Source organism: Cetorhinus maximus, chromosome 12 (assembly GCF_964194155.1).
Source record: "Cetorhinus maximus chromosome 12, sCetMax3.hap1.1, whole genome shotgun sequence".
NCBI lineage: Eukaryota > Metazoa > Chordata > Chondrichthyes > Lamniformes > Cetorhinidae > Cetorhinus > Cetorhinus maximus.
This window is the reverse complement of record NC_135890.1, coordinates 62,469,129-62,482,012: the sequence shown is the minus strand read 5'-3', so window position 1 is coordinate 62,482,012 and position 12,884 is coordinate 62,469,129.

Here is a 12,884-nt window from a genome sequence, read left to right as displayed (position 1 = left end):
ATATTCGGAGTTGATGATTTAGTGCAGTACTGAGGGAGTGCTGTATTGTCGGAGATGTTGATATGGTGCAGTACAGAGTCAGTGCTGTATTGTCAGAGTTGATGTTCTACTGTGGTACTGAGGGAGGGCAGCATTGTCGGAGTTCTTGATCTAGTGCGGTGCTGAGGGAGTGCTGCATTGTTGGAGATGACGATGTAGTGCAGTACTGAAGGGGTGTTTTCTTATCGAAGTTGATGTTGTAGTGCATTATTGAGGGTGTGCTGTACTGTTGGAGGTGATGATCTAGCACAGTACTGAGGGAGTGCTGCATTGTCGGAGTGGATGATCTAGTGCAGTACTGAGGGAGTGATGTATTATCAGAGTTGATGATTCACTGCAGTACTGGGAGAGTGCTATATTGTCGGAGTTGATGATCAAGTGTAGTACTGAGTGAGTGCTGTATTGTGAGAGTTGATGATCTAGTGCAGTAGTGAGCATGTGCTTCGTTGTCGGAGTTGATGATCTAGTGGAGCACTGATGGAGTGCTGTATTATCTGCGTTGATTTTTAGTGCAGTACTGAGGGAGTGCTGCATTGTTTGAGTTGATGATCCAGTGCAGTACTGAGTGAGTGCTGCATTGTCGTAGTTGATGTCTGTGTTGGAGGGAGTGCTGTATTGTAGTTGAAGATCCAGTCCAGTATATGGAGTGCTCTATTGTCAGTGTTGATGATCTAGTGCAGTACTGAGGGAGTGCTAGATTGTAGTTGATGATTCAGTACACCACATGGGACAGCTGTATTGCCAGATTAGATGATCTAGTACAGTACTGAGTGAGTGCTGTATTGTCGGAGTTGAAGTTCTAGGGCAGTACTGAGGGAGTGCTGTATTGTCGGAGTTGATGTTCTAGGGCAGTAGTGAGGGAGTGCTGTATTGTCGGAGTTGATGTTCTAGTGCACTACAAAGGCAGTGCTTTATATTCGGAGTTGATGATTTAGTGCAGTAGAGAGGGAGTGCTGTATTATCCAAGTTGATGATCTAGTGCAGTACTGAGAGAGTGCCTTATTGTCGGAGTTCATGATGTAGTGCAGTACTGAGGGTGTGTTGCATTGTCAGAGTTGATTGGTACAGTACTGAGGGAGTGCTGTTTTGACAGATTTGATGTTCTAGTGCAGTACTGAGGGATTGCTGAATTGTCGGAGTTGATGATTTAGTGGAGTACTGAGGGAGTGCTGCATTGTTCGAGGTGATGTTCTTGTGCAGTTCTGAGAGAGTGTTGTATTGTCAGAGTTGATGATCTAGTGCAGTACTGAGGGAGTGCTACATTGTCGGAGTTGATGAACTAGTGCAGTACTATTGCCAGAGCTCTATTGCCAGAGTCGCTATCTTTCGATTGCTAAACTGAGGCCCATTATGCCACTGCATGTGGATGGGAATGATCCCATGGTGGAATTTTTAAGAAGAGCACGAGGAGCTCTCCCCCATGATCTAGCCAATATTTCTCTCTGAATCGACATCACTGGCTCACCTCTACCATCTCAAGGACAATCTGGGATGTGCAATGAAGGTGTCGTTGCTAATGACGCCATACCCCATGAAGGTAAAAAGCTAAAACAGATTAGCTTGTCATTGTCAGAATGCTGTGTCTGGGATTTTGCTGTGTGCAAATTGGCTCCTGTGTTTCCTACATTACAACAGTGACTCCACTTTAAAAGTACTTCATTGACTTTAAAACACGCTGTGATGTCCTCAGGTCAGAAAAAGCGACCTTCTTTATTGAGCTGTGAGAATATTGGATAAAGAAACAGGGCAGCTCAGCAATTCACATTGAACTAGCCACTCAGTCACTGCACAGAGTGCAACTATCCAGAGGGAGCAGGAGGACGGGGAAGCAGCCAACAGGTGCTCACCTTGATCCTACCAGGATTCACACTTCCGTCTCATGCCAGGAAGTGTCTGCTGCTGCCCGGACAGTTTCATCCGGATCAGGGAGCTAGGAAGGGGAAGGTGGGGGAAGAGATCTCTGTGGGGTGCGGGGGGGTGCAGGGGGACAGGTGTTCACAGAGCTCAGCTTCACAAGAAGTGAAGACCCTATTGGCTGCATTGCTGGTGAGATTTCTGCTGCAGCCGAGTGTGTGGATGTGGACCTGCCAGGATGCAGGGGTATGTGAGCGGGGGTAGGGGGGAGGTGAGAATGTGTGACTTTTTGTGAGGGGTTATGTGCAGGTGATAGAGTTACACAAGGTGCTGCTGTTCTGCCTTTTCAGGTTTGTTCTTGTGGTGTCAATGACACTGGCAAGGCTGACATTTATTGCCCAGTCCTAGTTTCTCTGAGATGATATTGGTGAAGCCTTCTTCTTGAATCGTTATTCCCATGATATTGGGGTTCTTGTCCTTCGAGTTGGTTGCAGGTGAGGGAGATCCTGTCAATGTAACCTTGTTGAGTCACTGCAGCGCCTAGTGTAGATGATGCACACTACAGCCAGTTTGTCACTGTTGGATACTAAGTCCAGTGATGAGAGCGCTCACCAAGCAATCCTACAAGGTATAATGCTGACAGATTGTGACTGCACCCAGGTGCAGGTTATTCCAACACATTCTTGATTTGAACACAGCCGATCAGCCACTCTTCAGAATACCCAGCCTTTACGATGCTCTTGTAGCTACAGTGCATCTCCTATATTGAAGGTACAGTGCCTTAACATAGTCAAACATCCCAAGGCACTTGACCATGAGGGGATAGCAGGGTGTGACCTCCACAAGTTTCAGTCCATTCTGGAATATCATAAAGAACGGCTCGCCATGCACTCGCTGTCTTCCCCACCTCTGGGCGTCTGCTGCTCACCTCCCTCCTTTATTTTCTTTCATCTCTCCTGTTCACCCAGCTGGCTATCCAGAAATTTCCCATTCCTCCCTAAACCTAGCTTTTCCTTTTGTTCTGAAGAAGACCATACGACATAGGAGCAGAAATTAGGCCATTCGGCCCATCGAGTGTGCTGCGCCATTCAATCATGGCTGATAAGTTTCTCAACCCCATTCTCCCGCCTTCTCCCCGTAACCTTTGATCCCCTTACCAATCAAGAACCTATTTATCTCGGTCTTAAATACACTCAATGACCTGGCCTCAACAGCCTTCTGTGGCAATGAATTCCATAGATTCACCACTCTCTGGCTAAAGAAGTTTCTCCTCATCTCTGTTCTAAAAGGTCTTCCCTTTACTCTGAGGCTGTGCCCTCCTACTAATGGAAACATCTTCCCCACGTCCACTCTATCCAGGCCTTTCAGTATTCTGTAAGTTTCAATCAGATCCCCCCTCATCCTTCTAAACGCCATCAAGTATAGACCCAGAGTCCTCAAACGTTCCTCATATGTTAAGCCTTTCATTCCTGGGATCATTCTCGTGAACCTCCTCTGGACCCTCTCCAGGGCCAGCACATCCTTCCTGAGATACGGGGCCTAAAATTGCTCACAATATTCTAAATCTGGTCTGACCAGAGCCTTGTAAAGCTTCAGCAGCACATCCCTGCTTTTATATTCCAGTCCTCTCTAAATAAATGCCAACATTGCATTTGCCTTCCTAACCACCGACTCAAACTGCAAGTTAACCTTAAGAGAATCCTGGACTAGGACTCCCAAGTCCCTTTGCACTCCAGATTTCAGAATTCTCTCCCCATTTAGAAAATAGTCTATGCCTCTATTTTTCCTACCAAAGTGCATGACCTCACACTTCCCCATGTTGTATTCCATCTGCCACTTCTTTGCCCATTCTCCTAACCTGTCCAAATCCTTCTGCAGCCTTCCTGCTTCCTCAGTATAACCTGTCCCTCCACCTATCTTTGTATCATCTGCAAACTTAACCAGGATGCCCCCAGTTCCTTCATCTAGATCATTAATGTATAAAGTGAAAAGCTGTGGTCCCAACACTGACCCCTGTGGAACTCCACTAGTCACCGGCCACCATCCTGAGAAGGACCCCCTTATCCCCACTCTCCGCCTCCTGCCAGACAGCCAATCTTCTATCCATGCTAGTACCTTGCCTCTAACACCATGGGCTCTTATCTTACTGAGCAGCCTCCTGGGCGGCACCTTGTCAAAGGCCCTCTAGAAGTCTAAGTAGATAACATCCATTGGCTCTCCTTTGTCTAACCTACTCATTACCTCCTCAAAGAATTCTAACAGATTTGTCTGGCACGACCTCCCCTTGGTGAAACCATGCTGACTTTGCCCTATTTTACCATGCACTTCCAAGTATTCTGAAATCTCATCCTTAATAATGGACTCTAAAATCTTACCAACGACTGAGGTCAGGCTAATCGGCCTGTAATTTCCCGTCTTTTGCCTCAATCCCTTCTTAAACAGGGGGGTTACATTAGCGAGAAGAATTATACGGACTCAAAACATTAACTCTGTTTTTTCTCTACAGATGATGTTAGACCTGCTGAGTTTTTCCAGTATTTTCTGTTATTGTTTCAGATTTCCAGCAACTGCAGTATTTTGCTTTTATTTTGCCTCTGTTTCATGGAAATTCCATATCACCTGCTCAACTTAGGGTGATAAGCAGAACAGTTTCACATTGAACAGATTTTTTAGTGTCTGTCTTCACTGTAGAAGACTCAAATTGCATCCCAGAAATAGAGGGGAACCAAGGAGTTAATAAGAGTGAGGAAATTAAGTTAATTAGTAGCAGCAGTGAACAGGTATTGGAGAAACCCGAGGTGCTTCTGATTAAAGTAACCGAAAATAATTGACACCAAGCTGTACCCCACATTAGGCCAGGGGACGAAAGGTTTGGCCAAAGAGGTAGATTTTAAGGAGAGGCCTTGAGGAGTAAAAGTGGAGCATAGCGGGGGAAATTCAGAAATTTGTGTCAACAGCTGAAGGGACAGCCAGCAATGGCAGCAAAGTGAGAAGCAGCTGACAAGTATTGGAGGAACATAGAAGGCTGGAGGAGACTGCAGAGATAAGGAGAGGTAGGGCCATGAAGGGATTTCAACATAAAAAATTTAAATTCAAGGTGTTGGTGGATTAAAGCCACCTCAGTCCCAGGGAGTTATGGCTACAGGATTTCCTGGCCCTTTCCCCTCTACTTCAAAGGTTCTGCACATCTTGCCACTTCTTTTACCCATCACCCTTGTTCCTCCTTGTTGTCAGTCCCCTTCACGACCTTCAGGAATTCCAGAGGTGTCACATGGACTGGTTCCAGTAAATGTCGAGATGAGCCAACAATAACAGAGCAGACAGCATTGGTGCATTTAAAGGTAGGTTTGATGCATACATCAAATAGAATGCAATATAGGGATATGGGGGAGGGTGAGAAAATGTAATTCACGTGGGCGGTGGCTCATTGACTGTCCAAACAACAGCAGAGACTAGTTGGGTCTAATGGCATGTTTCTGAGATGTAAACTTTATGGAAATAACTTGCAACTATATAGAGTATGATCAGCCTCTAGTGGCGAGAAAACTATGGGTTGAATTTTTCATTCCGCAGGCTGGAACGGGCCAACCCGAACAAGAGAAAACAGTGCGCGATGACATTGGATGAGCGTCCCGCCGTCATCGCCCACTCTCGCAATCTTTCAGTCAGCAAGCACCCGTGGATGCTGGAGTGGCACCCGCTGTTAATTAACAGGCCACTTAAGGCTCTCAACAATGCAATTATCTGAGATGTTTCCTTGTCTGTGTGATTTTCTGGTTGTCGCACGGGCAAAACGGGCAGGCAGCCAGCCAACATTTTCGAAAACCTCATCCATGGGTGGGATATGAAGGGTCAGCAGCATTGCCAGTGTGAGTAGTGAGGAGTTTGGTAGATAGTTTGCTGCTGGTTGCTTATTGGTAATTGGCAGCTTCATCTCTGTTCATGGCTTCATTGTTAGCATTTCCAGGCTTCATTTCAGGACTCATTGCTGTCTGCCAGGCCCCCGGAGGGGTCAGACCGTGTGGACCCTTCCAGGTATCAGACAGCCTTCCCTTACCCTGGTAATGGGGATTGTGGTTTCTGCTGGAGGCACCTCCTCTGAGGAGGAAGAGAGGGGAAGAAGGGAGAGGAGGCCAGGTGTCCCAATGCAGCTTCCAGGGGAGGGACCTTTGGGAGGAGATTTGCAGGCACAAGGAGCGCTGGGCCAGCAGATAGTCCAAGGTGGAAGGGGCTGCAGAAGGCGCTACTATCCTGCTGCCAGGGTTTACAGGAGGCGATGCAGCTGCCTCAACATGTCCGAGATGCAATGCCGAAGGAGGTTCCGCTTTCAATGGAGACAGTCAACTCTATCTGTCAGAGGATCAGGGCTGAGATCAGCTCTGACTGTGTGGATGGACACCTCATGCCAGTGTCTCTGAAGGTCACAGTTTCCCTCAACTTCTATGTTTCCGGCTCTTTCCAGGGGTCAGTGGGGGATCTGTGTGGAGTCTCCCAATCAGCTATTCACAGTTGCGTCAAGCTGGTGACAGAAGCTCTGTTCAGGCAGGTAATGACATTTATTCATTTCCATATGGATGAAGCCAGCCAGGCTGAGCGAGCCAGAGGCTTTGCAGCGATTGCTGGGTTCCCCCACATCCAGGGTGCCATTGACTGCACGCGTGTGGTCACCAGCGGGTCAGATGGGTGCCTTCGTCAACAGGAAAGGCTTCCACTCCATGAACGTGCAGGTAGGTTGAACGTGACCACAGGATGCAGATTCTGCAAGTCTGTGCAAGGTACCCTGGTAGCTCCCATGACGCTTACATCCTGAGGCACTCCCAGGTGCCGAGGCTCTTCAGTGCTCCAGCCCAACTGGATGGATGGCTGCTGGGTGACAAGGGCTATCCATTGAAAAGGTGGCTCATGACGCCTCTCCGTCACCCAAGAACAGAGGCAAAGCAGCGGTATAATAGGAGTCATGCCTCCACAAGGGCGGTGGCAGAGAGGACCATGGGTCTTCTCAAGTTGTGCTTCCGATGCCTGGACCGTTCAGGGGGTGCACTTCAATACCCCCCAGAGTGGGTGTCACTGACAGTGGTTGCATGCTGCACTCTCCACAATCTGGCACTGGCAAGGGGGGGCCCACTGGAGGAAAAGGATCTTGATGCAGCTCCACAGGCCACAGATGATGAGCCCAGTAGTGAGTCAGAAGAGGAGCATGGTGAGGAGAACGCTGATGGCGTGGAGCCAGACCTCAGTAACCTGCAGGGAGGCAGGGATGCCTTGATCCAATGTTCCTTCAGCTAGGCTGCTAAACATCAGCTTCCACCTCATGCCAGGGCTGTTGTCTCCATCCCAGATGTCTGAAATGACCCTTTCATTTCAACACAAAGAACACCCAGTGCCTGTGCAATAAAGTTCAGAGCCATCACATCCAGCATTACACACAGGCGTACCCCGCACCAATAAAATAAAAAGGTGAAGCATACTCAGGCCATGACGATAAAAACAAAATTTATATCATTTTCACAAATACAGACTACTCACATCGACTTCTCTGGTCTAAAGTCTCAGACCAGTATGCATTAAACATAAATGAACATAAAATCACCTGTGACCAGACTCTCTGTGCTCATGGTGCCTTTAGCTTGCATTTACGGGTATTATGTCTAGGTGCTCCTCCCCTCACTGGTATCAGCATTGAAGACAGCTGCTGACTCTGCTGTCTTGTTGACCTTGGCAGGTGTCCTCTGGCCAGTGGAGTCCTTGCTGGCCCCACCTGGGAGGGAGTGACCAGTGCCACGGCTGGCATCTCCCCAGTCATCGCAGCCTCATCAGATGCCATGGTCACTGGTGGAGGGGCGGAGGAGCTGCTGCCCTCATCCAGAGCGCGCTGGGATGGGCCCACAGAGACGACAGGCAGCTTGTGCACCAACGTGAGGTCATTCTTAGACCTCCCTGCTCACCATTGATGGATGGGCACCTAGCTTCGATGCTGAGTGACCAATCCATCTCCCACTGACCACCTGAAGTCAGTGCCTGTGTGAGGGTTTGCAGGTCCAAGGGCGTCCCCAGGAACCCCTGATTCTGTTCCTGGAGCTGCCTCTCCATGAGAGTTGCCACTCTCTCAATGGAGGAGGCAGTGCACTCGGCGATGAGTGTCAATGCAGTCCGATGCTCTGCATGGACTCCTCCACCAAGGTTGCCCCTTTTATACCATGGTAAATGTGGAGCACAGTGTGAACAGGGATCTGAGTGTTTTACAAACTTGAGTGCTAAAGTCAAGAATTCAGTGCAGCAGGTGCTGCTTTTTATTCTCTTTCTTTTGCTGCCAGTATCTGGTGAGTGGTTTTCCTTTTGTCTCCAAGCCAGGAGCCTGTAATTTGCTATTACTTTACTAAATTAGTAACTAATTAAATAAATTAGATATGGGAGGGATGGTAGTGTGCCCTAACTGCAACACATGGGAATCTGTGGAATGCATTGCAGTCCTGGACAGCCATGTCTCATTTGCACTTGTTGGAAGCAACATACATTCATATACAGGGACCTACTCTATGTAAACAAAAGGAATTTGATCAAGCTTTGTGTATTTTTTGAATTACTTGGGGAGCCTGTAGTTCCATGTTGCTTTCTCCATACCAACACCTCACCTAATCAGAGTCAACTTGCCAGCCAATAAGCACCCTTTTCTCCTGTAGTATAAATTGTTGTGATCATTTGAAATTTGGCATTCTTAGGTTTGTCCTGATGAATGCAAGACGATAAACTTTGGCAACATCTCTTTTCAGCAATATAAAACCATGTCTGTAAGTTTTTTTTTAATTCATTTACAGGATTTGAGCTTCGCTGGCTACACCAGCATTTATTGCCTATCCCTAATTGCTCTTGAGAAGGTGGTGGTGAGCTGCGTTCTTGAACCGCTACAGACAATGTTGTGTAGGTACACCCACAATGCTGTTAGGGAGGGAGTTCCAGGATTTTGACCCAGCAACAGCGAAGGAATGGCGATATATTTCCAAGTCAGGATTGTTAGAATCATACTTCTCAAGGCTGATTTTCCTTTTACAAAATGGAAGAACATGGCATGATCGGGATACTAACCTGGTATTTTTTTAAAAGGTCATAAGTTCACCTTGGAACTGTCAACAAGCAGGCCTCTTCCAAGCAATCACCTGACCTACATGGTACTTGAGAAGGAAGTGTTTGTGTTGAAAAAGCTGGGAGACAAGATGGCAATCACATTGGAGTTAAAAAACTTAAGTTGTGAACCTGCTTGTTTTGAAGGGAGTCTTGTTGGAGAACAACTTTGGCTGTCTCCTTTTTTCTATCTTGCCTAAAATTGTGTGGCTATCAATCTGCAGACAGAGAATCCTCACCTAAGTGTAACTAGTCTACACTTGGACCTACAAAGCTGAGAGTTGGTGAGAACTTCCAGGCATCCACCGGGACCAGTGGCCTGTCTTCACACGAGGGAACTCCAGGCTGACAGCATCGAAACCCTGTGGGCTTTATCCTTTATTTTATAACGTCCATCCTCCAAAGCCCAGCTCTGCAGAGAGACTTTGTCCTTTGGTTGTGTGTGTGTGTGCTGGGGGAATTCTTTAGGAAGAGATAATTATACGTCCTGATTACAATTGTGTAACTTGTTAGAAGTTTTGTTTTAAAATAAATTAATCATTCTGAATTTTGAAAGAAGCCTGGTCAGAGTCTCTTTTCTTCTGGGTAGTAGAGGTACATATACACAATTGGCCATTTTGATGAGAAAATTAAACATTTAAATTAATGGTACTGTCTGAGTAGTGGGGCTTGATAATTCGCGCAATCCTCCCATCCCAGTTGTAACAGGATAGTGTGTGTCTTGGAGGGGAACTTCCAGGTGGTGGTGTTCCCAGGTATCTGCTGCCAGTGTCTTTCTGGATGGTAGTGGTTGTGGGTTTGGAAGGTGCTTTGGTGAGTTTCTGCGGTGCATCTTGTAGATGGTACACACTGCTGCTACTGTGCATCGGTGGTGGAGGGGGTGAATGTTTGTGGATGTGGTGCCAATCAAGTGGGCTGCTTTGTGCTGGATAGTGTCAAGCTTCTTGGGTGTTGTTAGAGCTGCACTCATCCAGGCAAGTGGGGAGTATTCCATCACATTCCTGACTTGTGCCTTGTAGATTTGGGGAGTCAGGAGGTGAGTTACTCATCGTAGGATTCCTAGCCTCTGACCTTCTCTTGTAGCTACAGTATTTATTTGGCTAGTCCAGTTCAGTTTCTGGTAAATGGTAACCCCCCCAGGATGTTGATAGTGGGGGATTCAGTGATGGTAATGCCATTGAATGTCAAGGGGCGATGGTTAGATTCTGTCTTGTTGGAGATGGTCATTGCCTGACACTTGTGTGGTGCAGATGTTACTTGCCACTGGATATTGCCCAGGTCTTGCTGCATTTGGATATGGGAGTTTTAAAAAAAATTCATTCACAGGATGTAGGCATCACTGGCTTGGCATTTATTGCCCATCCCTAATTGCCCTTGTTCAGAGGCCATTTATGAGTCAACTACATTAGTGTGGATCTGGAATCACATGTAGGCCAGACCAGGTAAGGGCAGCAGATTTCCTTCCCTAAAGGACATTGGTGAACCAGATGGGTTTGTACAATACTTTAATGGTTTCATGGTCATTAGACTTTTAATTTCAGATTTTTATTGTATTCAAATTCCACCATCTTCCGTGGTGGGATTCGACTCGGGTCCCTAGAGCATTATCCTGATCCTCGAGAGGAGTTGCAAATGGAGCTGACCATTGCACAATCATCAGCGAACATCCCCACTTCTGACCTTATGATGGAAGGAAGGTCATCGATGAAACAGCTGAAGATGGTTGGGCCTCGGACACTATCCTGAGGAACTCCTATAGTGAAGTCCTGGAGCTGAGATGATTGACCTCCAACAACCACAACCATCTTCCTTTGTGCTAGGTATAACTCCAACCTGCAGAGTGCTTTCCCCGCATTCCCACTGACTCGTTTTGCTAGGGCTCCTTGATGCCACACTCGGTCAAATGCTGCCTTGATGTCAAGGGCAGTGACTCTCACCTCAGTTCTGCAGCATCATGGAGGGGGAAAGAGTTACCTGGACACTTTATTCCAGGATACATTCACACACCATAGATCAGTGGCTTCCAGTCAGTCACTGCAGAAACAGTGAATGGGGTCAAGTGAAGTAAATGGGAAAGTTCGGATGACGGGAAATGCAGAAATCCAAAGAAAAAGGTCAAGGTATCAGAACAGTGTAGGCATGTGGGTAAAGACAAATGTCAGGAGGGGACAGAGAGTTTAATAAAAAATGTGCATCAGAAAATGAGGTCATTGCAGGAAATAGAAGTAAAACAAATGAAATTAAAGGTTATTTATCTGAATGCACAAACCATCTGCAACAAGATAGATGAACTAGTGGCACAAATAGAGGTAAATGTTTAGATCTAATCGTCTCTACAGAGACAGTGATCAAAGTTGGGAAATAAATATTCCAGAGGTCACAATACCTCAGAAAGACAGACCAAATGGTAAAGGTGGAGAGGTAACCCTCATCATAAAGGAAGACATAAGGACATTAGTGAGAAAGGATCTGGCCTCTGAAGGTCATGAAGTAGAATCAGTATGGGTGGAAATTAGAAATAGCAAAAGTCAGAAAAAACAGGTGGGAGTAGTTTATGGGTCCCTTAACAGTAATTATACCATTGGACAGAGCATTAAACAAGAGATTATTGAAGCTTATAACAAAGGAAATGTAACAATTGTGGACTTTAATCTTCATACAGTCTGGGACAATCAAATTGGCAAGAATGGTCAAAAATATAAGTTTGTAGAATGTTTGAGTTTTTTGGAACAGTATGTTGTAAAACAGACTAGGGATAAAGCTATCTTAGATCTGGTATTGCGTAATGAAGCAGGGTTAATTAGTAAAGTCATAGGCTGGGATTTTCTGTGCCCATTTGTGTTGGATGTAAGCAGGCAATATGGCGGGAAGGCCAAGAATCGGTTTCATGAGGTTGTGAAACCAGTTTGTGATCGTCTGCTCAACTCGGCGATGGTGGGGTGCATTCCCCACCATCGGGAACCTCATTGTAATACATCAGCGTATCATTTTAAGGCCAGCCTGTCGAACTCTCCCCACCCCGCCAGATCGTCCGCTCAATTCAGCAGGAAAACATGCCAATGTGTTTCACAACTACATATATAAGACGTGCACTTAGCGGGCTGAACTTTGTTCAGGACTTCAAGGTTTGTTTTCCTACCTTGCCTCAGTCAACACTCGCAGTAATCAGCACCAGGCTTTTTGCTGGAAGAGAAGGCTAAGGGGTGATTTGCTAGCAGTCTTATGGGTTTGATAGGGCTGAGTTCTATTGCAAACAATTCAGCCAATGGGCCTGAGCCATAATTTCACTCAGCTTGTTCCCAGTCCTGCAGAACCTTAGCAGCTCACTCAGTGACTCATTGTGCAAATCTCAATTTGGTCTTCTAGAATTCTGGCTTTTAGACCACATGGGAGAAGGAAGATTATTGTTTGCATGTCTCTGCTATACAGATAAAGCATGCTGGACATTGGGTACATTACCAAATACAAAGCCGTTTTGCTCAGTGGGGAACTCCTACTGCTCTAACTTTCTTCCTCCCACAAGTATTTTTTTGCTCGGTGCCTGACTTTCTAGGACAACTGTAACCACCCTCCTCTCCCTTTACATTGGGAGATGGAAAAACTAACTAGATACAAAGACAAGGAGGGGTATCAAGTCCCATTCCTGACGTGCAGAGTTAGCCAGTCTCAACAGTCAAGATGCTATCATTTACTGCCCTGGGCCAAGGAAGGAATGGTGGTTGGGTGGGTGGGGAGAGAGTCAGGGGAGGAAAAAATCATGAACTCTGCCGCCATTCCAGTAACCTCTGCTTGGAGCATGCTGACATGCAGTCACAAAGACAGCTGCACAAGGTCCAGGAGCAAAACCATTGTAAGAAATATGTGAACACGGA